Here is a 23,775-nt window from a genome sequence, read left to right as displayed (position 1 = left end):
AGGTTTGTTTTTCATGATTATGTAATCTGAATTCTTTTTCCAAGAAAGGATTTGGAAATGAGCTATTACATTGGATTGCCAGCAAGTGTTTGGTCTAAATGCACATGTGTAATAGCTGCAGTAAACTCAGACCCTTTCTCTCAAACTGCCCCCTTCCCCTAGACAAAACTGTAAACTATAAATCAAGTGTGACCCATGAGAAATGTCCAGTAGCTGGCTGAGGTTTACATAAAGCATTGAAATGCCTACTAAGGATTTTTAGGGAGGGTATTTGATCTCCCTCAGTCTTAAATAGCAACCTAATGAGCCAGGCGATCTGGGCCCTCTGTACACTAGTACCCATGTTAGATCGGCTTTAAAAACTAATATGGTGTTAAAACAGTGTGTAAAGGGTGCATACTGGAGTTGGTTCAAAGACTTTAGGTGCGAGTTTGGTATTTATTGACTAGAATGCTACTTAGAAGAGAGTTCACATTGTTCTTACCTTCCAGGACAAAGCTTAAAACCACAGCAAATAACTGCTTGGGGGTTTGCATTCCATAGTCCTGGACTCAGAGACAAGCTTCCTGTTCCCTCCTGGCTGGCAGACCGAACCTGAAGGCCAGACGGTGAATGGTTTGATTCTTATAGGACAATCCACTCTGGCTTTCAGCCCTCAGGGTTCTGGGTGCCAGACCAGGTGTTTTTGTTGTTGTTGTTGTTGTTTTTAAGTTCCTCCTGGAGACTTGGATTTCACCTGAAGATAACAGGAGGAGAACAGACTGAGTTAGGCATTTGGGCAAAGGCCTAACTAATAGAGATCCACACACCCATGTAGATCCCATAGAGGAGTGTTTCAGAATAACTAAGAACCAAACTTGGAAAACTGTAATCATTCTCTGGGATCTTCTTGGTAGGTTTCAGGAATTAAGAGGGAAAAAAAAGAAGAGAAGAACAATACAAGATTCTTGGGGCAACATGATTTTTTTTCTTCTGGGGGAAATGGCAGATTTTTTTTCAAATGGTGTAATTCTGTGCTTTCCTATGCAACATGTATACACAGTCCAATGTTTACCATGAGCTGAAAGTCAAACGTCAAGATTTCCTCTACTGCCTTCACCAACAAGTGCAGTGTTAGTAACTGGGCCCCAGGTCAGAACCTATGGAAACTCTGAGTGAGGGAGAGAGATTGTAACTCTGGCAGTGAGTGTGTGTGTGTGTGTAACAAAGAGAAAAGGAGAGAGAGATACAGGGGGAGAGAGAATTCCAGAACTTGTCCTTGTATGGAATAGTTATGAGTCTGCTTTGAATTTTTAGTGAAAAATAAAGAGAATACTAGAACACTCATTATTCAAATATCATGCCCAAATTAATTGCTTAGGGAAAACCATTAACCTTTTCTTCTCTGCCCCATTACTGCAGCAATTTTAAAGGTCTTATGGCCAAAGGACAGGATCTTGAAGGGTTGGTGGTGGGGTGGGCGAGAGCTGAATTTTTAACTCAGCTGAATTGGGGACTAATTTCCTTGGCAGTTCAAAAGCTCTTAATGAAGCCATTCTGCCAGACAGAAGCAGCGCAGGCCACTAGGCAGTCATGCTCAGGCGTGTCCCCGACCCTCCTTCAGAGGAGAAGACGCTGGTGTCCTATTCCTCTGAGGCAGCCCCTCCTTTGGGTAAAACAAACAACCTTCCTCAACACCCCCCAACCGCTACCACTGTGCTCATTCCGACCTTTGTGCCCCCTTTCAAACTCTGCTTGGAATTCTCTCTCCCCACCTCTTTAACCCAATCTTTCGCCTCCTTCCAGGTCCATCTCAGAACAGCCTTACCTATAAAGAGCTTCAACGCAAGGGTGCTCTCGTTCCTCTAAGCCATCATGAAACTGCTGCAGTTTTCACTGTTTCTGGTAGATTCTTTGAGCTAGCTAGTCAACTAGGGACAAAAGCCCTTCTCTTTCTTTCCTGGCTGCACTTTTCTTTCTTTTCTTAAAAAAATAAATAGGGGCTTCCCTGGTGGCGCCGTGGTTGAGAGTCCACCTACTGATGCAGAGGACACGGGTTCGTGCCCCGGTCCAGGAGGATCCCACATGCAGCGGAGCGGCTGGGCCCATGAGCCATGGCCGCTGAGCCTGCGCGTCCGGAGCCTGTGCTCCGCAACGGGAGAGGCCGCAACAGTGAGAGGCCCGCGTACCGCAAAAAAAAATAATAATAATAAAAATAAATAAATAAATAACTTTATGATCTCCCTGCCTGACTTTTATCATTGTTTACTATATCCACAGAGGTGGAACATAACTGACTTTTCACTGCTGTTGCATCCAGGCATGATATTATTTCAGCTTAATCCACTGCAATCAACCCAAGTGCATATTTGGTTTTTGCAAAAGTTCTCTGACATTAGAATTTAAAAGCATTCTGAAAGAATGGAAGCTGTTTCTCCAGCAAGGAGGAGAGGAACTGAAGAAAAAGTGAGTACGTGGAGGGTATATTATGCTACTTACATTACTCTACTCTACTCTGGGAGCATATGCAGAGAAGTAACCTAGAGGGACTTTTCAGAGATATGGTCCAAAGATACTACAGAAAACCCTCTCTCTATTTACAAAAATGTCTTAAAGACTTTTTTTTTTTTTGGGCCGTGCCACACGGCATATTGGACCTTAGTTCCTCATCAGGGATCGAACCCGTGCTCCTTGCAGTGGAAGCACGGTGTCCTAACCATTGGACCACCAGGGAAGTCCCTTAAAGACTTTTTAGAGACTTCCCTGGTGGCGCAGTGGTTAAGAATCTGCCTGCCAATGCAGGGGACACAGGTTCAATCCCTGGTCCGGGAGGATTCCACATGCCACAGAGCAACTAAGCCCGTGCGCCACAACTACTGAAGCCCGCGTGCCTAGAACCAGTGCTCCGCAACAAGAGAAGCCACCACAATGAGAAGCCTGCGTGCAGCAATGAAGACCCAACGCAGCCAAAAATTAAAAATAAAATAAAAAGATTTTTTAGATGAAGCAAAAAGTAGAAATATTTTTCTACTTGGGTCTCCCTAAGTTTTTAGATCTCCCTTAAAAGTAATAAAGGTGGATACAGGGAATAGAGATTCCATGAGAGAGAAATAATTCTTTCTCATGAGTCTGAACTTCCCTACCTAGGGAAACCTAAAGGAAATTGAGTGCAGTCAACCTGCAAGGGTGAGCAGAGATCATTGAAATGCACTGATAATTCAGAATCTCATTTCCACCTCATTAATTTCAACCTCTGTTCCCTTCTACTGGTACTTCTACAAGGTAGACTAAGTTGAAGATAATATCCTGTCCCCACTCCTGCCTTCCGCCTCCCCCAGGGTGCTGTCAGTTGGGTGGAAGATCATTCTGAGGAAAAAAAGGCAAAGTAAGTTGCCTACAAGTTTCACAACCCAGCTAGCCTCCTCTTCATCACTTAATTATGCAAAGATTACAGGTGAGTATCACTTTAATATTGATGAGATTTTTTAATTTGAAAATTATTTCTGGTCTTGATCTGTTTCCAATTTGTCAATACCCTAGATTTTGCCAAGTTTGGGAACCTTAGCGTAATTATGGCTAAAGTCATTTGACTACAGTTAGTGAACTTCTGTGTTTTTACTCTCTCTCCCATTCTTTGGGAAGGGGGGAATTTTGCATTGTTTTCAATAGGACATGATTATTAATTATTGCCTATACTGGAAAGTGATTGAGGTGCTGCCTCTCCCTAATATTTTCCTCTGTCATTTTACAATGTGTACTCATCCTATTATTGTATAAGAATATGTACTGTATATACCCTGTTATAAATCATTATAAGAAAAAAAAAACCCTATCTTCTTGCAAGGAAAATTTCAAGATTTACAAATACTAGATAACACATCTGGATGATAATCTGGGGAACATCAGACATTAAGTATTCTAGAATAATCAGGTTTAAGTACAAAAAAGAATGTTCAGCGTCATAGGAAGCCATTGTAAAGAGAGAGGAGGAAATTCAAGCAGGTGTAAACAGCAGGGACTAGGTGGAAAAAGGGTCAGAGAAGGTTGTTTCCTATGAGAGTCAGAGTGAGTCCTACTCAAAACCGTGCTATAGACAAACTTAACTTTCCCCTTTCCTTTTCTTTACTAAGACCGGCTTAGAATTTCCAATAACAGGATAATTATTACTACCACTTGTAGAGTTTACATTTTGACAATGTTTGACACAAACTATCTCTAACCCGCAAAATTTTAGACTGGAAAAATATGGATGAAGGGAAATTTGTGGAAGAAATTCCCTAGCCCAGAAATTCTATTGCACATCAAGAGTGCCTCAGTCCAGCCTTGAGCAGTAATGAGGAAAAAATTCTAGGCTCTGATCAAGGTACCTGGTGTGAGGGAATACAATGTGTATGCCAAACGCATAAAAATAAAGATTAAAAGAGTCCAATCCTTCTAGCAGGGTGTGCTGGTTAGCTATATGTGTCAATGTGGCTAGGCTATAGTATCCAGTTTTTCAATCAAATACTAATCTGGATGTTGCTATAGAGGTATTCTGCAGATGGGCTTAACATCTACAATTAAGTTGACTTCATTTTTTATTTTTTCAGTTGACTTTAAATAAAGGAGATAATCCTACATAATGAGGCTGGGCCTCATCCAATCAGTTGAAAGGCCTTAAGAGCAAAACTGAGATCTCCCTGAGGAAGATAAGAAATTCTGCCCCATGACTGCAGTACCAGCTCCTGCTTGGGAGTTTCCAGCCTGCTGGGCTGACCTACAGATTTCAGATTTGCCACCCCCATGCCCCACCCCCCATAAAATATCTGTCTATTTACCTAGCTCCACCTATCTGTCTGTCTGTCCATCTATCTATCTTTCTCACTGGTTCTGTTTCTCTGGAGGACCTTGATACAGAGAGTCACCAGGAGAGAACTCAGGAGGTGATAGTAAACTGACCCTCAATGAATAAGGAACCAACTATATGAAAAGTAGAGTTTAATTATGTTCCTTTCAGAGGGAAGAGCATACCCAAAGGCCCAGAGATAGGAAATAGCTTGGGATAAATAAGGGTGTGAAAAAGAAATCAGGATATTTTAGCCACAGTGAGCAAAAGAGAGATGGTCCAAGATAAGGTTGGGGAGGTTTGCAGAGGTCAGATCATACAAGACGCTTAGTAAAATACTTGAACTTATTTTTCAAACTATTGTAGGAGGTCATTTAAGGTTTTTAACCTGGAGAAAGATGGCTGCCTGTGGAGAAGAGAATGGAGACCAACAAACACATAGAAGGTTACTATAGTGGTCCGGGTGGGTAATGGTAATAGCCTGGCCCAGTGTGATGGCGGAGGAGATGGAAAAATGTGGGCTGATTCAAGGTTATATGATGGAATGAATGAAGAAGGTAGGAGGTCAGGGCATCACAGATGCTCCTATGTTTCTGCCTCATACAATTGGGTGGATGGTGATGTTACTATATCCAATGGGGTAGACTGCTAGAGGAACAGGATTAAAGAATGTGAATTAAGAGTTTAGTTTTGACTGGAGTTCAGAAGAAAGATTTCAGCATTAGATATAAATTTGGGAGGCGTCTCTTACAAATGGCATTTGAAGTCACATGAATAAACATGATTAATCAAGGAGAGAAGGAGATGAGACAGGGTAGAGAAAGAGTCGCTAGAGAGTTTCGAAGGGGGCGAGGGCGGAGAGAGTAAGAGTGTGCCCAGAGGTGTTGTGTTTCAGGAAAGAGGTAGTAGTCGACTCAGTGAAATACTGCCAAGAAGCCAAGCACAACTAGGACAGAAAAATGAACATAGGGCTTGATACCATGGCCTTGCTCTGTGAGTTCTGATGTCTGGTGTGCTTGCGTATTTACTTAACGTGTTCTCATTTACCATTCACCATTTATCATGGTGACCACTATCATGGCTAAGTCCAGGTGATTACTGGATCTCCTAGGTATTGGTTTTCATAATTGAATGTACATGGATGCCTAATTTTTTGTTTGTTTGTTTCTGAAAGAGAAGGAAGGAAAGAAGTTGGTTTCTGGGAACCTGGGGATGAAGAAGGAAGAGAAAAGAGAGGGGTAAAGAAAGGAAGGATGTTCTGCATCCCCCAAACTGACCTTAGAGATAACATCTGCTTTTTATATAAGATGAATTGTTTTAGGGAATTCCCTGATGGTCCAATGGTTAGGACTCGGCGCTTTCACTGCTGTGCATCTGGGGTTCGATCCCTAGTCAGGAACTAAGATTCCTCAAGCCGTGCAATGTGGCCAAAAATAAATAAAATAAAATAAATTTTTTTTAAAAAAGATGAATCGTTTTGAAGATTCAAATATCCCAAGTTCTAGGTTACTCTCTCCCTTAATACTGTTTTTCACTTTTTCTTCATAGTATTTGAAGGTTAATTTTATGTGTTGACTTGACTGGGCTAAGGGATGCCCGGATAGCTGGTAAAACATTATTTCTGACTGTGTCTGTGAGGGTGTTTCTGGAAGAGATTAGCATTTAAATGAATAAACTGAGTAAAGTTACTCCACTCTCACCAATGGGGGGCGGGGAGGGGGGGCATTTTCCAAACCACTGAGAGCATGAATAGAACAAAAAGGCAGAGGAAGGGGGGATTTGCTCCTTCTGCCTGAGCTACCCTTGGATGTCTGCTCTCCTGGTTCTCAGGCCTTCAGATCTGACCCGGACTTACGCCACTGGCTCCCCTATTACTGGGCCCTTGGAATTGGACTGAACTACACCCCCAGCTTTCTTGGTTCTCCAGCTTGCAAATGGCAGAGCATGAGACTTCTTGGCCTCCATAATCATGTGAATCAATCCTAGGATAAATCTCTCTCTCTCTCTCTCTACATATATATAATATATATAGCTTCTATTGGTTTTGCTTCTCTGGAGACCCCTGACTAGTACACTCAGCCTGGTCTCAGAGATCACATCTGATCTATAGGAGACGCCTTACATAAAAGATAAATTGTTTTGAAGATTCAGGTATCCCAAATTCTAAGTTAGGAGATTCATTCTCTCTCTGAATATTGTCTTCTTCCCCCTTCATTACATTTAGCACAATTTGTAATTACAAATATATTTGGTATAACAATTTATTTAATGTTTAGACCTGTACTAGCTGTAACTTTCATGAGGCCAAAGCCTGTCTGGTTCTATCTACTTGTATCTAGTGTCCAGCACAAAGCCTGGCACGTAGTAAGAGTTCAAGATATAGTTGTTGAGTTAATAAATGATGATAGTTTATGTAGGAATAGAAAATTAAAGCCATAAGTTTATAGGCATAAATAAATTTGTGAACTAAAAATCAGTAGTCTTCTATTTCTCCATATACATTAATTTGCTACCTTTTTATATTGCTCTCCACCACTAATAGACAAGCAGGGGCAGCCCCTGGAAATTTTAAGAGACTATTTGGAGAAACACAGCAAACTGAGAAAATTTTACATATTAACTTACTTTTCCAGAGATTTTTAGAAAAGACAACTGTTATTTTATTTTACCTGTAGAAAATCTCAGTACTTATGGAGAATTCTGTACTGGTATTTGGGAATTAAAAACTTATTTTTTATTGACATGTCCAGAAAAACCCAGATGTACAGTAGCCATAGGAACCACAGGAAGTCCACTACTTGTGTAGTTCCTAGAGCATTAGCAAAATCACCACTTTTCAGAATAAGAAGTTTGGGGAAGAGGCATATAAGGGAACTATGAACTTATGCCACCGACGTAGTAGAAGATTTCTCTTAGAGAAATCAGAGAACCATACAATTTTAGAGTTAAAGGAGGCTTTAGGCCAGTTTTCCTTACTGTATAGTTTGGGAAACAAGGGCCTATAAGTGAATTGTAGACTCACACGGCCAGTTGTTACAACTTGTAATAATCTCATGTCTGAGCTCAAGTCCAAATACTACATCGTGTGTGTGTGTGTGTGTGTGTGTGTGTGTGTGTGTGTGTGTGTGTGTGTGTGTTTAATTTGTGTAAATATTGAATTCTGACGTATAATCAATACTGGTGCACATAATATAAATGAGCTTATGGTTAGAGCCTTGGCTATTTACCTCGAATGAGAAACAATCCCCCAATATATTTATTTCATAAGTTTGGAATTTTTATATTAGGTTTTCTCCAAAGTGAGGCACTGCTGAACTATTCTGATGAGATCTCAATTTTAGTAGGAGCGAAAATGTCACTTTCTCCCCTTGCAAACTCTTGCGAAGACGTTGGTGAGCTCAGCAGGGGTCATCGAGTGAGGCCAGTGCCCTGTGCTCCAGTGGCCCAGGCATGGCCATCAATAGCTCTAGTGGAGGATCTCATACATGAATCGCATCCCTGTCCTGCCAACTTTTTATAACTCACTTATTTCTGTGCATTTTTGAGGAAATTGATAGTTTTATATGGCCACGTATTAATATTTTCTTTCTTGGTTACAGAATTTGGTTAAGAAATGACTACTCCTCCACAAATACAGGGAGTTTTCTTGAATGTTTCTTCTAGAGTCCTTGCTTTCTACACTAAAATGGGTACCAATGGCTTTGCTGGTTGCAAATCAATAAAAACGTGTATTCAGTCAGATATAAAACACACATAAAGATGTAACTCACTTTGCAGAACAGCTATTATTTAGGCTAAAATTTTTCATTCCTTATTTTAACATGGTTTTCTTCCGTTGTATGATTTTCAAACATTAGGAATTTTGAAGTCAGACTCCTTTTATATCCTTCATTTACAGTTCTTACAGCAAAGTGCTAGTTTAGCCAGAAAGGGTGTTTTTGTGCTCCTATTAAGGACTATTTTCCTAAATCTTCATGCTGTTTTCATGATTTGATGATGTCATAACATTTTTTGAAGTTTTATGTCAAGGATCATTTAATTTGAATGATTCCTTTTAAAATTAAAGAATACAGAAAAATGTGGTAATAATGTTCTTTCAAGGAAAGTAGCTATTGAACATTTTTCCCAAGTTCTATTATTTAAAAAAAAAAAAACTCCTTTCCTCTTTATCAAAAAGCTTGTATTGATTCATAATTCTGTATTAAGTATAGGAAGTTATCAAAAGATGACAACAAAGACCTGCTTTAGTCTAAATATAGAAGATTGTTTAAAAAGTTCCCCCCAAAACATGTCTTATTCAATTGTGTGTTATGAACACTTAGCAAACAGTAAGGGCTTATTAAACTTTTACACAAATACAATCATATAAGTGTTTATAAGGAGTCTGCAGAAAAATTGGGTGGAAAAGATACTCTCCTTAATTGAAAAAAAAGTCTAACAAAGAGATTACATTGGTTTTAGAGAACATATGGAGCTGGCTTGGCAGATGGATGGGAGTAGGTGGTACCCGGCATGCAGAAGGGCCCTACAAGTCCATCTTTCTGCTTCTTGTCAGAAAAGAGATAATAAGATCAATGCACACGCTAAGTGTTTCTCTCTCTGTTTTTAAATAAGGTCCATGTAGTTATGATACTTGTTCTCTATTTATATTCTCATGTTTGCTAACCTTTCTTTTCTCCTCTTTCCTGGACAGGTCTACCGTGATTAATTTATCAGCTATTTTAATAGAATATTTCTAGCTGAAACAGATAGTTTTAAAAACTGAATTGACAGGATTGACCAGTTATTTTGGTGCCCTACACACAGGTTACCTATAGACTCAGTTCTCCTGACTTCAAATCCAGATCATGGATCATGGGGTGTGTACATGTGTGTGCATTTGAGAAGTTATGTATACATCTAATAAAATGTAAAAAGCAAAATCAGTAGTGGACTTCACAATCTAAAGGAGCCCTAAGCTATACTTATGTTTACTTGTTTTAAGTGAAGATTCCTTCTCATCCAATCTAAAACAAAGTTTTTTCCTAAGTTTGGAATTTTTATATTGTGTTTTCTCCAAAGGGAGGTACCTTGGAACTTATTCTGATACTTTCAAATCTCAAATTTACTACAAATGAAAATGTAGTTTTCTCCTCTATATTGTTTGGTATATATAATTCTAGACTTTAAAATAGTCTTGTGTGTGTCCCACCCACAATGTAGGATGGCTGACAGCATTTTGTAGTAGCTAATGCCTCACTTCAGCTTTTTCTTGCACTTAACATATATATCTATAAAATAAAGCATAAAGCCTCGGTCTGTATCAGTATAGAATTAAAGTGATTACCTCCAGGGAATGTTAATATGAAAATGGGAAGTGAAAACAGGCAACCCATCTTTTCATTATGTACTTCAATATTATTTGAAATGAGGACATATTGTTTTTATAATATATTTTTCCTTTTAAACTTTTTATTATTATTAGGCTTTTAACTTTATTATTTCACACTTATACAAAATTAACCAATTAGTATAATGAACTCCCATGTATCCATCAGTCAGCTTCCGCTGTCATCAACTCCTTGCCATCTTTGCTTTATCTGTACTCCCATCCATTTCCTGGCTCCTGTTCTATTTGGAAGCAAAATCCAGATAAAACATTTCAACTATAAAAAATATATATATTTAAAAGAAGTGGACTCTATTTTTAACATAAAAACAATATCAGTTATCACATCTAAAGTATTTCATAGTAATTCCTTAATATCTAATCAGTGTTCAAAAGTCCTCATACATGGCATAGCTTTTTTGTTTTAGATTTTGTTTATTTGAATCTGCATACAGATAAGGCTACATGTTGTGAGAGTTGGTATGTCTTTTAAGTCTCTTTTAATCTATAGATTACCTCTATTTCCCCCCCCCCTCGCCATTGCAATGTATTTGTTTTAAAAAAAATGTTTTCTTCTAGACTTTCCCACAGCCTGCATTTTGCCGATTGTTCATATGCTGATCTCTGAGGTCTGTTTGAACATGTTCCTCTGACTTGTATTTTTTTTTTGTAAATTGGTGGCTGAATCTATCTAGAGGCCTGATCAGGTACAGGTTGTCTTTCTCAAAACAAAACAGTGACAGTCTGATGTCTGATTATCTCTTTTTTTGTGATGTTAGCAACCATTGAAGGTCTTGCCTAGATCCATTACTTTATCAGAGGTTGCAAAATGGTGATATTCTAATTTTATCATCCCTTTTACTTGTTATCTAGGATATTTCCATAATGTAAAATCCCTCCTCATCTACTGCTTGGTTACCAGTGGTGTAATTTCTTAGGAAAGGCAAGATGAACGATTTATTTCTATGCCTTCATTTATCATTTTTCAAAATAAAGACTTGGCTCCAATGACGACTAACTAGTTTTTTTCCCTTTGTACCATTATGAACTTATGGATTTCAACGCAGTTGAAATGTATAACTAATTGCTTTTATCACCCTTATTGATGCTAAAATTGGTCCATCTGTAGCCACTGAGAGTCTCTTCAACGTGGTTTCTGAGTCCTTTGGTTACAACCCTAGTGTTCTTTTGATACCTTTCTTGTACATTTCTTTCCTCAGACTTGGAGTTTGCCATTTCTCTAAGGAGCCCAGGTTCTGTTTAGTGGGAAAGATTTGGAATGAAATAATTTTTTAGTTGGATGGATAATTTGACCCCATCACCTTTCAGCAAACCCTGAGCATAGCATAGGGGTTAAAATCACAAGTGCTGGAGTCAAAAAGATCAAGGTTTGAATCCCAGCTCCATCACTTACAGCTTGGTGATCTTGGGAAGCCTACAGGGCTTCTGGCTCAGGGCAAGATAGCAAAGCAACACAAATGGAGTGCTCTCCCCTGGAGAGATGCCACAGGAGATGAACTTTGGAGCTGTGTTCAGCAATTAGCTGTGGAAAGAAATTCTTGGGGTGGATAGAAGTTGACTTGATCTCCTGGCAGGGAAACTGGCCAGAGGTGGGTAGGGCCTGGGGTCACAGGTAGGGACTCAGTTTGGGGGAAAATGTTTTAGTTCTGTCTTTTCCTCATCCTTGTGCTGCCCTAGGTAGATGTGCCCCTCCTTTGGGTACTGTAGAGGCAGGATTTCAGCACATAGAAGCAGTGGGGTAACTACAAGGCAGGGCTTGGATGGGGGATGGTTATGAGCAGATGGCAATGAGTGTATGTGGTCTGACCAGTCCCTGAGAAGGCCCCCTCCATACATACATCTCCTGGCTCTTATCCTCCTGTGGGCACCCACTTATAATACCGAGTGGCTGCCTCCAAGAAAAGATTATTCAGAAGTTCTTTGCAGACCAGTTGAGCACAGTACCGTGCCTCTCCCACAAATGCACATAACAAACATACACACCAATTCATCTAGAGCAGCACAAGTTCTTATAGACATCTGCCCCCTCCACAGATGCATTTTGCTAATCAAGGCAGCTAATGGCCCCAAAGGAACAAGGATGAGCTCAGAGGGCAAATACCAAGAACTGTAAGTTTGAGGAACAACAAACTGAACAACCTATACCAGAGAAAACAGAACTCATGGAAAACAGGAGAAGAATTTAAAACCAGAATAATAAATATGCTTGAAGGGGTGAGAGAAGATACTGGAAACATGAAGTGAGAATAAGCAGTTCTTACTAGAAGAGTAAAAGAATTAGAATGAATCCTGACAGAGAAAGACAGTACTGATGGTATCACTTACACGTGGAATCTAAAAATAAAAAAAGTCAAACTCATAGAAGCAGAGTGTAGAATCATGGTAGCCAGGGGCTCGAGGGTGGGGGAAATAGGGAGAGGTTAGTAAAAGCGTACAAACTTTCATTTAAAAGATGAATAATGTCTGAGGATCTAATGTGTAACTGGTGACTATAGTTGATAACACTGTATTGTATAACTGAAATTTGCTAAGAGGGGTACAATTTAAATGTTCTCACCCCAACCAAAAATAAATATGTGAGATGATAGATGTGTTAACTTAATGGGGAAAATCCTGTCACAATGTTTACATATATCAAGTCATCACATCGTATACTTTTAAGTATCTTACAATTTTATTTGTCAATTATATCTCAATAAAACTGAAAAAAAGTTAATTTTTCAAAAATATCCTGTAATTATTGAATAAATAATTCAATGGATTGCTTAAATAATGAAGGTACCTAGTCAATATGAGCTGGAAGGTTAGGTTGAGGAGTTTCCCCAGGAGGCAAGGAAAGGGTAAGGGTAAAGAATGGAAAATAGAAAAGAAACGTGGAGAATCAGAAAAGAAACGTGTCAAAGTGTGTGTATTAGGGACCCCAGAAAGAAAAAAAACAAATGGAGGGAGATCAAAAGTTCAAAATTTCCCAATGTCACAGCTATTAAGTGGCAAAGCCAGGAGGTCAGCCCAGGCAAAGTAGCTGGAGTATAGACCCTTAACTATAATTAACTGCCTCAGATATACTATATCAGATGCAAATCTGGAGGAGGAAAACCAAGTTAGGAATAGGGCATAAAGGGAAAAATTATAAAATAAGCAAAAGAGAGGCAGTGTATAAAGTGAGGAACGGAGTGTGTTCCGAATGGGGATAAGTCTGGATGTCTCCCTGTGACTGAGGTCCTTAAAAGCAAACGAACGTCAAAACCTCCCAAACACAGAAACCACCTAGAAATAACAACAAAAACAGACAAGTTATTTCATCTCTCTAATCTTCAATTTCTTCATCTATAAATGGGAGAGTGTAACCCTTACTTCGTAGGGTTGTTGTTAAGATTAAATAAAATAGTACCTGTAGACTTCTGAGCACAGGAAAATAACTGCATATAATCACATAAAAATAATAAAATTTTTATTTATTCAAACATTCAAAAAATATTTGTTGGGGATCTTCTATGCACTAGGCAGTGGAATACAGTGGTGACCAACACAGACAAAAATCTCTACTTGCAATGGAGCTTCTGGAGGGGCGGGAGGGGCAATAAACAAATAAACACAAATAGATAATATAATGTCAGTAGTGAATGTGCTACCAAGGAAACTAGAGCAGGATAAAGGAATACAGAATGGAATGTGAAGAGGTTCTATTTTGATAGGATGGCTGCGAAAGATCTATCCAAGGAATGAAGTGAGGAAACTTCCAGGAAACATCTAGAGGAGTGGCAGTTCTTGGCAGAGGAAACAGCACATGCAAAGGTCCTGAGGTGGGAGAGTAGTTGGAATGTATGTTCAAGGAATAGCAGAATGCATCCTGGGGGCAGAGGGAGACAGTGAAGAGTAGTTGGAAATTAGATCAGAAAGGTAGCCAGACAGTGGCCAGATCATTTGGGTCTTCCTCTATCACTAAAAATTCAGTTTCTCTTTCACCATTTAAAATTTTTGTCTTTGTGTATTCCATGACATCAAAGGTGCCCATCGTAGAGGGAAGCCCAGGATGCACCCTCCTACATTAGTAAGCTCTAGTGTCTAGGATTTAGAATGTCAGAAGGTACCTCTTTCTCCTAGTTGTGACAGAAGATACCTCAAAATTGAGCTTCCTAGGCAATTTGCCTTTCTCCTGCTGGCCACCAGAAGTATCTTTCGATCTCAGTGGTCATTCCAAACCAGTTCTCTAATTGCCCTTGTCTAGGTCCATGGGAATTACTCAGAAATGTTTGAAGTCACAGTGCCAGTCACACTCTGAGTCACCCCTCATTCTAGAAGAGGCAGCCAGGAAGCAGCCAGGTCTTAGGGGAGGTTTTGATTTAGTGATATTGGATTCACTTACATAGCCCTGACCATACTTGGGGGTAACTCTATCTCACCCCTGCAGGCTGGATCGTCCATGTTCTTTAGAAAGCCATCCCAAACACGACCTGATCCTTCCCTCCCCCAAAGAAGGTTGTTCCTTGTTGCTAGTCACAGCAGAAGATTCCTTTCACGGCCCATACCTCTCAGAGGGGTGTTCTGGCTATAGCAGCCGATGTTAGAAACAAATGCACTCTTTTCTTGCTTTATTTTCCAGTCCTCTCTGAATTTGTAATCCACCTGGAAGTCCATCTAGTTTTTACTTCCATAAATCTGGTAGTACAGTTTGCATTATTATTTATTGACAATTTTACCTAGGTGTTTAAATTATATTAAAAAATAAGCTCAGAACCAAAGAGGCAAGGGAAAAACAAACTAATGAATTACCACTTACTGGGACTTTATTTTTTTAATTAATTAATTTATCTATTTATTTTTGGCTGCGTTAGGTTTTCGTTGCTGTGCACGGGCTTTCTCTAGTGGCTGTGAGCGGGGGCTACTCTTCTTTGCGGTGCGCAGGCTTCTCATTGCAGTGGCTTCTCTTGTTGCAGAGCACGGGCTCTAGGCATGTGGGCTTCAGTAGCTGTGGCACACTGGCTCAGGAGTTGTGGCTCATGGGCTCTAGAGCGCAGGCTCAGTAATTGTGGCGCACAGGCTTTGTTGCTCTGCGGCATATGGGATCTTCCCAGACCGGGACTCGAACCCGCGTCCCTTGCACTGGCAGGCAGATTCTTAACCACTATGCCACCAGGGAATTCCCTGGGGCTTTATTTAAACGTGGCATTTAGGACACTAGGAGAAGAGTCAGTGGCCCATAAAGTTGAAATCCAGCTTTGTCAGGCTGGATATATTTTCAGAGGTTTAGGGCAGCTACAAATATTAGCAAACACAGACAATGTCAGGAAGAGAGCCATATCTGGACTGGCCCCTTTATTCTGAACACCATCATTTTAAGAAGGTAAAGATAGATACCCTGGCTCCAAATAGTTTTCTTCTAAGGTTGGTGGGAAAAGACAGAAAAATGTACATAATGAAGAGGGGGAATCTATTGACTTTTTACTCAGAAATGTCCTGACTTGATTTTCTATAATAGTGTGTCTGGCCATCACTTTCTTTATCTCCTATGAACTGTCCCCCTCCAGTGCCGCAGCTCTGCGCAGCATGCAGGATCTTTGTGCCCCGACCAGGGATCCAACCTGCGCCCCCTGCAGTGGAAGCACAGAGTCTTAACCACTGGACTGCCAAGGAATTCCCCTATGAACAATGATTTTAAGATTCCACATAGAATTTCCCTATCCCAGTTATTTTTAGCAACCTGGCACCTATTCCCACTATCATGACACAAAATGGCAACGGGCAGATATTTTGGAGACGATTAGACAGGGATAATTACGGCTTTTATTGACCTGCCCTCATGCAGCTCCTTGGAGGTGTTGATGGCTCCTTGGCCAGCCATGGTAAATGCTATAGCTGTGTACCTTCTTAAGAGGTGGCCCAGGTAGGGATATAATCAGGATGAAGAACAGTTTAGCTCAGTTCATGGATTCAGGAGAGATTCATAAGTAACTATTCTTAGAAAGTAGGGTATTTCTGACCTCTTGAGTTTGATGTCATGAACAGAAAGGACTCCACACTCCCAGAAACTGTGACCTCATGCCGGTCGAAGGTGACCTCCTGTGTGCTAGAAGGACCATGGACCCAAATTGCCACTTCTTGGACTTCATGCAGCTAAGAAGTGTGGACATTAACTCATGGGAATCTTGGGAGCTAATGAAATAAATAGTAGTGAGAATTAGAGTTCTTTGAAAGGATTTGCTCCCTGATCATATGGCAGTAGCTTCCCTTCCCCTTTTTACTAGGTGCACTCAGAAAAATATGGGAAAAGAAGGTTTTAAGATAATTGAAGACACGTACCCTGGATATGTGTCTTCTTATTAGTAAAATTTAACATCAGCCAAGTAGAGCTGTCCTCTGGTCAACTACTGTAACGGGGAATTTTGACACTACACTTTTGATGGTTTTATTGCCCCTGTTTTTAACCATACAAGCTTGGCCACCACCTACCCCTATTCCTGACATATAATGGTACTCAATAAACTTTGTAGCGACAGGATGGTTTAGAAAGAACATGAACTTTGGAATTAGAGAGGTCCATATTTGAATCTTGGTTCTGCCACGTACTTAGGTACTTAAGTACTCGTCTAAATGCTGGTACTTAATGTCTTGAGGTCTCATTTTATTTCTCTGTTAAACAACAAAAACGCTAACCTCAATGTATTAGTCTGTTAGGGCTGCCATAACAAAATACTACAGACTGTGTGACTTAAACAACAGAAATCAATTTTCTCACAGTTCTGGAGCATGGAAGTCCAAATTAAGGTGCTGTTGGGCTTGGTTTCTGGAGAGACCTCTCTCCTTGGCTTGCAGATGGCCTCCTTCTCTCTGTGTCCTTACATGGCCTTTCCTCTGTACACATGTGGAGAGAAAGAGCTCTGGAATCTCTTCCTCTACTTATAAGGACATCAGTCCGATTGGATTAGGGTCCCACCCTTAGGACCTCATTTAACCCTAATTATCTCCGTAAAGTCCTTATCACCAAAGATAGCCATATTGGGGGGTCAGGACTTCAACATATGAATTTTGGAGGGACACAGTTCAGTCCAAAACACGCAAACACTGTCACAAGGATTACTTCAGACTGTGTATATACAGGACCTAGCCTTGCTCCTAGAGCATAGCAAGTGCTCAATGAATATTGGTTCCCTTCCTTTCAGCCCTGTGTCACTTGCCTCCCTAGGGGGTCACTTTCTTCCCTACACACGAGAAGCCAAGTTTGGACCTTTGCATAGATGGTGTAGACAATTAGAGAGGGTGAACAGAGGTTTTCGAGACTTGACTTTGGTAAAAAATGTCTCCCTTCCTTGATTATTGTGCTTTCAGATGACTCCCTGGCCCCTCCTGCTTTCTGAGAACTGTCCTTCCCACCCAAAGGGCTGAGCCCAGCCACAATAGCCTGTTCCTTCTTCAAGACCCTAGACTCACAACTGAAGCCATATTCCTTCTCTTGGGAGTTTGGATTTGAGATTCAAATTTGGATTTTCCTGCTGAAGGCGAGAAATCCAGTCTGCAGGGACAGAATGACGTTGATGAGAATATTAATAGGTAACATATTGACAGCTCAATGTGTACCAGGTACTCTTCTAAGGGGTTCCTACCTATTGACTCACTCACCACAATCTTACTACTACTTCTTACTACAACCCCATGAGATAGCTATGTTCATCATTCCCCTTTTTACAGGTGAGGAAATTCAGGTGTGAGAGCTTTAGTACTTTGTCCAGGGTCACATAGCTATCAAGTCTGGGTACAGGCAAAAGAGTAAGATAGTATCCCCCCAGCCAAAGGGAGGAAAGCAGAATGTCCCGCCCCTCTTTCTTTCTTGTTATTCCAAGACATGTTCCAGTATCCTGCCAATATCTTCCTTTTTTGCTTGAACAATAAGGAACTTGTACTAAGACAATTGGCCCTAAGTACCAGATCCGTTGCAGCCAACATTAGAGTATGCTTTTGAGTTTATCAACCACATGTAAATGACTATGAAGAGCCTTCCCTCCTCCCTCCCTCCCTCCCCCCTCCCTCCCTCCTTCCTTCCTTTCTCTCTCTTTTCTTCCTTCCTTCCTTTCTTTTTCTTTCTTTCTTTCTTCTCTTTCTTTTCTTTCTTTCCTCCCTCCTTCCCTCCCTCCCTCCCTCCCTCCCTCCCTCCCTCCCTTCCTTCCTCTTTTTAATGACTCTATTCCATTACAAAGTTTAAAGTGATTTAAATCGAAATGAAGAAGCCCTCCAGAAGAGATTCTGGAGGTAAAGTCTTCTTCACTGGATGGATGGTGGATGGTTTTCAGCAGTAAGGGGTGGGTACACTCCATTGGCAGCATGCCCCACAGAGGATATGGTGATGACTGGACGTGTGTGTGCACATGACAGTGTGGGGAGTAAGCTGTGTGTTCTCATCAAGCCTGGGAAAGCTGGAAGACAAGGTTGGGGCCGAGGGCAGCGGGGAAAGTCAGCAAGTGGAGACCGGTGAGTATGACCAGGAAGCTTGTACCTTTAAGATGTGATTCAAAGTGTGTTTGTGATGCAAGGTGAAATTAGTAGAGAATAATGAATACAGTGAAATGGGTAAGATACTTAATAGTACCTAGGTTTTATTTCTTTTAAATCTTGCTGAAAGTAGTGATAATGTGTGTGAATTATCCTTTCTAGCGTATACTTGATTAACATATATTGCTGTCGTATGGAATTTTTAATAAACAATTGGCTGCATCTTGTACATTTTCCTTGGAAAAACTAGCGACCTGCCTAGAGTGAATCTGCTTGGTGTACATGACTCTGATACCATCGCCCACGTGGTCAACCACAGTTGCCAGGGGAGCTGGCATAGTGTCCCAGAGGACAGATTTATCTTCCTCCTCCCAGCTCGTAAAAACAAAACCTAAAAATCTTTGGAATTCTTTCCAGAAGGAAGTAACAAGGCAATAATTCATTTGTGGCCTAGGTTGACAGCCATGGATCTGGGGTCCCTCATTTCTTTGACTCAGGTCAGAGGACAGTCCCTTTGGAAGGCAGGGAGCCTTTTCCTGAGACATGGATAAAGGAAAGAGAAGTGAAGTGGAGAGGTAATGTGGTGACCAGAAGGCTTGGTGGCCAGAGATGACAGTATATCAGGAATGGCAGGGTTGAGACATGAGGAAAGATGAGGAAATGGAGACAGTATGGGACATAAAAGGGTGCAGGTATGGCGGGCCTCCAAAAGAGGCTGGAGAACAAACCCAAACAGATATTTTGCACTTTCATCTTATCCATGCCTCCACAAAAGTCTCCTGTTATGTTATCAATATTTGAGAAGAGTGTGACTTCCTGCCTTTAGTTAACGTGGGGAAATCTGAGCTTTAGAAAGTCACTTTTGGGGAATTCCCTGGTGGTCCAATGGTTAGAACACTGCACCTTCGCTGCCGAGGGCATGGGTTCAATCCCTGGTCTGGGAACTAAGATCCCACAAGCCGCATGGTGAGGCCAAAAAAAAAAAAAAAAAAGTCACTTTTCTTCCCCAAACTGAAAGTCCTCAAAGATGCAACCAGGAGGGAAGGACTCAGTCTTCTGTGTCGGAAATGATTCTTCCAAAGCAGACTCCATGAAGTTACCTCTAAAACGAGAACTCCTAATATCACAGCCACCATGGTGCACAGCTCCAGGGGATGCCATTCACACTAAAGACTATTTGAACTTACATAGTATTGTGCGCTGTGTGTGTGGATGTACGCAAGAGCTCTGCATAATCACGTTAGCTCTTCAAAAAGTCACGAGATAACACAAAGTCCATATTCCAGGCAATTTCCAGTAAATTTTATGGACAAGAAGCTCTGAATGTGTACTACCATTAAAACACTCTTCAAGTTGGTTGTTCTTAAGTGTTCTTGTTTTTCTTTCTCTGCTACTTAATAGTTTTTGTAGGGGTTAAGAATCTAGGCTTATTTTATGATTACTTTTGTTGTAAGTCATTGGTTCTGAATTGGAGGGTTCAGGGATAACAGAATTACTTGGGAAATATTTTCAAAATATACTTGCCCAATATATCAACAGAAGAATGCATAAGCAAATTGTGACATGGACACACATATACATACACACACATTATATAATTCTATTTATATGAAGTTTGAGAACCAGCAAAACTATGCTATGTTAGTAGAAGTTAGCCTAGAGAGGTGTTACTGACTGAACAGCCACATAAGGGAAATTTTTGTGGTGATGGAGATTTTCGTCTTTAAAATTAATTAATTATTTGGCTGTGTTGGGTCTTAGTTGCAGCACGCAGGATCTTTGTTGCAGCATTCAGGATCCCTTGTTGAGGCAAACAGGCTTCTCTCCAGCCATGGCATGCGGGCTCCAGAGGGCGGGCTCAGCAGTTGTGGTGCACAGGCTCTCTAGCTGTGGTGCGTGGGCTCTAGAGCACGTGGGCTCGGTAGTTGTGGTCCATGGGCCCAGCTGTCCCGCGGCATGCGGGATCCTAGTTCCCTGACCAGGGATCCAACCCTCGTCCCCCGCATTGGAAGGCGGATTCTCAACCACTGGACCACCAAGGAAGTCCTGGTGATGGACATTTTCTATATCCTGATTTGGGTGGTGGTCACATGGATGTATCCACATGAAAAAGTAAAGTTGTAGGTACATTTTTATTGAGCGTGAATTGTATCTCAATAAAATACTGCCTAAAAATATTATATATAGAAACATATATATACCAACTGAAGTCTCTTACCCTAGAACAAGGGGATAAGATAAATAAGACACGGGGAGCAGGAGTTACAGAGAGGATGCGTATTTTGAAAAAGCTTCTGATTTCTCTTTTCTTCCATTACGGTACACTGCCAAATACCCTCTTAGGAACTGAAATTAGACTTAGGGTAAAAACAAACAATCTCAGACTTCCCCAGTGGTCCAGTGGTTAAGACTCCACGCTCCCAATGCAGGGTGCACGGGTTGGATCCCTGGTTGAGATCCCGCATGCCACACGGCGAGACCAAAAAACAATCTCTCTCTCTCTCTCTCTACTTATATATGTCTTTACATTTTGTAGAAGGCCCCTAGAGATTGTCAGAGTTTTCTTAAGAGAGCCTGCTGACCTTCCGGTTTTCTTTGATTGCGGAACTTATTTTGTTTTGCTTTTCAATGGTTTTGAAGGTATAAAATTAATAAATTAATGTGAGGAACACATTGGAGGTGGGAGGAATCATGGCAGCCCATGAGATTTGGCCTGTATTTGTAGTTTAAATTGGGCTTAGAAACAGTTGAAAGATTTGGGGGGATATTTAATACTGACAAGTTCCTAAAATTACAGAGCTTTAAATAAATGTGTAGTGATGTGTTTAGGGCCTATCGCATCAATCAATCTCCTGTTTACTCTGATGCATGTTGAGAAGACTCAAGTGTAACGCAGACAGGAAATGGGTTGCTTTTTTCTTTTATGAAAGAAGCTCGTGACTAGCTTTTATATATTTATCTAGAGAATGAAAGGCTTTTAAAATTTGAAGTGGGACTTCATATTTAAAAAAGTCTTACTTGTATTGCCTTTCTGTGATCTATTCCAAAGAAAATGTGGCTGGTCAGATGCACTTTATGGGCTTTTAAATTAATAATGGGTTAATTTATTTTTAGAAGTAAAATTATTTAAAATAAAAATGAATCCACAGGAGTAGTACTTAATCTTATCTGATGGTTTTCTATTTTTTTGTTTTTTGTTGCCATTGAACACTCAGCAACATTTTCAACATTCATTTTGATTCTGAAGGCAGTCCTTTCCCCAAGACATCCTGGCTTTATCACTTAGCTTCTTCCATAGGTATGCCATCTGCTTGGAGGAGTATACATTCATCCCAGTTCAGACTGGGAAAGACCTCAGAGATGAACTCGTTCAACCAGGCTCTGACCTCCATGTCACACTCCACTTAAATATTAAACTCAGGCCTAGAGGTGAAGTGTCTTGCTCAGGGTCACACGGCTAGTCAGAGGCAGAACAAAAACTGCGTCTGCAGACAAGTTCTTTCTCATCTACACCACGACTGTCTCAGCTTGCTGTGCTCAAGAGTTTGGTGTCACAGTGACTTTAAAGCAAAACTATACAAATGCCACTTCCTTTCCTGGAAGACCTCAAGAGGCCTCTCATCTCTCCTACCTTGAGAGCCTGTAGGTCTTTCCTTATCTTTAATCTTAACCCTATTTTGGTTAAATTTTGAAAGGTTCATAAGTTTGCATTTTGGGGCCAGACAGACTAGGGTCCATTATCATAGTTTACTTGCTCTGTGATCCTTGGTGAGACAGGTAATTTCTTCACACTTCACTTTCCTCATCTCGGAAATGGGCATAATATACCGGAGCACATAAAGTGCTTTCCACGCTTCCTGGTGAACAGTAAGGCACTCCTTAATTTTCTTTGGAAATCCAGCAAGCCCATACTGAAGCTATCCAGCTATTTCTTGAAAGTTGGAGAAACCGATCTTAATTCCCTTCAGCCTTTTCCTTCCATCCCTTTAAGTTCTCCGCTTCTTTATAATTTTGAAGAGTAGCAAATGCTCAGAGAAGTCAGAGTTTTGTGACCACAAATTTGTACATGATGGCTGCCAGAGGCTCTTCCCCAAGAGTCCAGGAATTTTTCTGAGTTGTGGGACACTGAAGGAATTTGAGACAACATCCTCAGTGGCAATGACTTCAAGGACCCTATTCAACCTAAGAAAGGTTGAAAGGACTGGGCTTGAGTAAGACAACAGACTCCTAAGGCATCATTTTGGCAATGCAAAGGACCACAGAAAAATAGGCAAATCGTTTAATCTTACAGCTACAGAGGTCAAGGCTTTCAGGAACTGGGACACTCACCACAGGTCAGGTCCGAAAACCCGGGTTCCCCGGCCTGGCTCGGTGCCTGTTCCATCTTACCAGCTGCGTCTCTTTAACTCCACCTCCGAAAATGCTAAGGAAGTTCCCTCCCAGTGCCTACCCAGGCTGGGTGGGGCGATTCTGTGGCACTGAAAGAACCGGGAAAACGACATAGTCTAACTCCCTGCGTGCACTAACTGCTTTTGCGATTCAGGGAGGCGGCGGTGGGGTTGGGGGTTGTTAAGACGCCAGGTCCGGTACCCAGAGGTTCCAGGTGTCCTGGACAGAGAACTTTAAGATTGCCTATTTGGGGAAGCCACCTTCCTTTCTCCTGGTCTGTTTCCCCTGTGCGGTGGCCGCATGGGGACATCCTGCTTGGAGGGTTCCCCCAAATAAGATGGACTGTCCTTGCTCCTGGTCGGGGTGGGCAAGTTCCCGCCGCTGCCCCGCCTCTGCAGGTTGCAGAGATCTAGGTGGGATTTTTCCTGCTCCCCGCTTTCGCCCCCGCCGGGAGCGGCGCTAGGCGGGGTCTCTGTGGTCGCTTTGCCTTCCCCACTCCCACTCTCTTACTCCGGAGAGTTTCACCCCGTCCTCCCCGCTCGGCCCTCACCTTTGAAAACCTTCTCCAAAGCCACCACATTAAAAGTGCGCGACTTCCCCCGGGCCTGCAGAAGGAGCTCCTGCAGCCCGGCATTCCTCGGATTCCAGCGCTGTGACGTCCCCAAGGACGCGCGCCTGGGGCTCGGGAGCTGGGGCTCCCCTTTCCGCG

General features: G+C 41.4%; 1 long non-coding RNA gene across 1 annotated transcript; it reads right to left on the bottom strand.

The window, feature by feature from the left end:
• Positions 1 to 449: 449 nt before the first annotated feature.
• On the bottom strand, positions 450 to 23,775 carry LOC132515778 (uncharacterized). The gene is made up of 3 exons (XR_009539182.1): positions 23,617 to 23,775; positions 23,007 to 23,155; positions 450 to 736 (listed from the first exon to the last, which is right to left on the bottom strand). It is a non-coding gene; the product is annotated as an uncharacterized LOC132515778 (long non-coding RNA).

The sequence above is a fragment of the Lagenorhynchus albirostris genome, chromosome 2 (assembly GCF_949774975.1).
Source record: "Lagenorhynchus albirostris chromosome 2, mLagAlb1.1, whole genome shotgun sequence".
In the NCBI taxonomy this organism is placed as follows: Eukaryota; Metazoa; Chordata; class Mammalia; order Artiodactyla; family Delphinidae; genus Lagenorhynchus; species Lagenorhynchus albirostris.
The sequence above is the reverse complement of the archived record's forward strand: the minus strand, read 5'-3'. Positions and strand labels throughout refer to the sequence as shown.